Source organism: Pteropus alecto, unplaced genomic scaffold, assembly GCF_000325575.1.
Source record: "Pteropus alecto unplaced genomic scaffold, ASM32557v1 scaffold76, whole genome shotgun sequence".
In the NCBI taxonomy this organism is placed as follows: Eukaryota; Metazoa; Chordata; class Mammalia; order Chiroptera; family Pteropodidae; genus Pteropus; species Pteropus alecto.
The window spans coordinates 6,468,767-6,471,574 of NW_006443138.1; the positions used below are offsets into that span (position 1 = coordinate 6,468,767).

General features: G+C 38.7%; 1 pseudogene; it reads left to right on the plus strand.

Moving 5' to 3' along the window:
* Positions 1-255: 255 nt before the first annotated feature.
* Positions 256-520, plus strand: LOC107196526 (annotated as a pseudogene).
* The last annotated feature ends 2,288 nt before the right edge of the window (positions 521-2,808 follow it).

The following is a 2,808-nucleotide window of genomic DNA, read 5'->3' on the forward strand; positions in this document are numbered from 1 at the left end:
TGACCCTCCACCTAGCCAACATATTAATGCTAACTGCATTCCCTATGCTGTGCTCCCCATCCCGGTGACCATCCATCAGCTACTAATTTGTACTTCTTTAACCCTTCACCCCATTCTAAGTACTATATATTTTTAGCATCAAAAAAATTCTCATGAGGATTAAATGTGATATCACCTACAAAGTTCTTGGCATAATGTCTGGCATGTACTTAATGCTCAGTAAGCTCTCTGGGTTCCAACTTAGTTCGCAGCAACATGTCTAAACACACCTAGGATGACGTCAGAATCGTGGGGAAATATGGATCCGTTATGGCGCCTCCCTCAGAAAAATGGTGAAAATTGAAATCAGCCAGCATGCCAAGTACACTTGCTCCTTCTGTGGCAAAACCAAGACAATGAGCTGTAGGGATCTGGCACTGTAGTTCCTGCATGAAAACAGTAGCTGGTGGTAGCTAGACCTAAAACAGCCGTCACCGTAAAGTCTGCCATCAGAAAACTGAGGGAATTGAAAGATCAGTAGAAGCTCCACTATTTGAAACATCACGAGCATATAATAAATGGGTTAAGTTATGTAACGAAATTACTTTGGTTTGTTAATTTAATTAATTAGATGTTCTTGTTTACATCACATATATTTTTCTATCTCAAAAAAAAAAGACTTGAAAGTAAAATCCTTCCAATTTTCAGTAGCGAAATGACATATGACATAAGGATATAAGCTTTGCAGGTTAGGTATGTCTCTTAGCTTTTTAAAAGTCTTTTTTTGACAGTTCCAACTTCTTCGAGATACATTGGTTCAGATCGTGCAAACTTTTGTTTTCAAATCACAGTTAATATTTTTTTAAAATGTTTCTAAAGGTAGGATGACATATACTTTCTCTTTTGGTGTTTCGTCTCACCATTTTATCATCATCTTCAGAAAATATTGTGAAAAATTTAGAATTTCAGAACAAATTTTGGAAATATCTACACCATTCTCTATTTTTCAGTTTCTACACAAGCATTCACAGGATTGAATTATTCAAGTTGCTAAATATGGCCACACTAATAAAAAATAAAGTTCCTTGGAGGTAAAAAAAAAAAATCTCAATAAATGGTATTTTGTATCAGAAATAGTAGAAGTATTAGTATTGGTAGTATTGGCATTTAATATTATTGGATTTAGTGTTGGTATTAGAATTAATAGAGTATTGTTATTAGTGTGGGCATTAGTGTTGGTTTGGATATCAACATTGGTATAATGTTATCCTGGAAGGCATGCCAGGATAAGGAGCCCTTCCTCAAGATACTGGTGCTCTGAAGAACTCCTCTCCTGCTTTGCCTCAAAAAAAGATAAGAGCTGAGACCCATCATCTTTCCTTGAACATATCTTAGAAATGAATTCCAAACCAACAATTCCATGACTACATATGGTCATGGCCATGGCCATGGCCATAGACTAAGTGCCATTGTCTTTGAGTTCAGGCCATAGAGTCGGGCCATACTAATAACATAACTCTCTCTCTCTCTCGGTAACACCCTACCAGCAAGGAACTAAATATACCTAAGACGGTCACACTGCCTTTGGTCCTTACAGCCACCAGCCTAGCTCTAAAAAGGCCATCTATTTCTATGCTCAAGCCGGGTTCATTAAGAAAAGATTTGATAGCCCAAAATGATCTATTAATTTGTTAGTGTTAAAAAAAAGTTTTCCATGAAATCCCATTATCTGAAACCTCTAGAAATAATATCTTGAACTTAGCTACAGTCTCTGGGAGCAGAGATTACCCTGGATACCATCCTTAAACCGCCAATTAACTATAAAGAGGTCATGAGGAGTGTCCCAGTTTCCATGCCCACCTCAGGAATTCTGAGCTATCTCATTTTGGCTAAAAAGAGATGTGTCTATTTAAATAATGATCTCAGTTACCATTAATTAAGTGCCTACTATATGCCAGGCATCTTTCATAAAATACCCCTATTTCTCTAAACAATTCTGTGAAGAAAGTATTATCATTTCCAGTTAGTGAGCAAAGAAACAAAGTCCCCAATGTTAAATAATTTGCTCAAGGTCATGGGGTTACTAGGTTGAAGAGCTAAGATTCAAACTCAAGTCTTCTCAGTTTCAAAACCTATTCCATCCTCCACTTAAAGTTAAATTAGTCAAGTTTGATAGAAAGAGCCATCACCATTCAGGAGCAAATCTCTCTCCTAACTCCAGGGTCGGCTGAGCAAGAGCAGCAATGCTGAGCTAGCATGTCAGAGCTGACAACATCGCTGCTGGTGGCAGTAAATAGGGGAATAAAGCAAGAACGGTAAAAATGGCAACCTGAGTGATAAGAGCAACAACAAGATAGTTCAGACTGGAACAATAACTATGGGAAAGCTACAGTTGTCACCAGGCCCATGTAATGAAGCTCAGAGGAGGCCCAAAGCGCAGAGCTATCGGGAATGCCAACCTCGGCCCTTCCCATGCCCCACTTAGATACGCACACACTGACTGGGTGACCTAAATAAAGAAGGCAGACCTATCAATGAGCATAAATGCCAATTAGACCCAAGTAGCAAGGTGCCGGGGACATGTCACTAGGTGACAGAGCCAGCTAAACTGTACCCAGGCACAGGAACAGCATATTCCCATACACTTTTCGAGAAATACACTCATTCACTGCCCAAAGATCATCATGGGCCTGTCTCTGCAAAGATCTTTGGACACATTATCCCTGAGTAAGCATTTGTGCAGTCTCACTCCTCCAGGAATGAGGTATGTCAGGGACTAGATCAGATTTAAATATCAGCATTTTTTTTTCTTTTTTTTTTTTTTAGGTA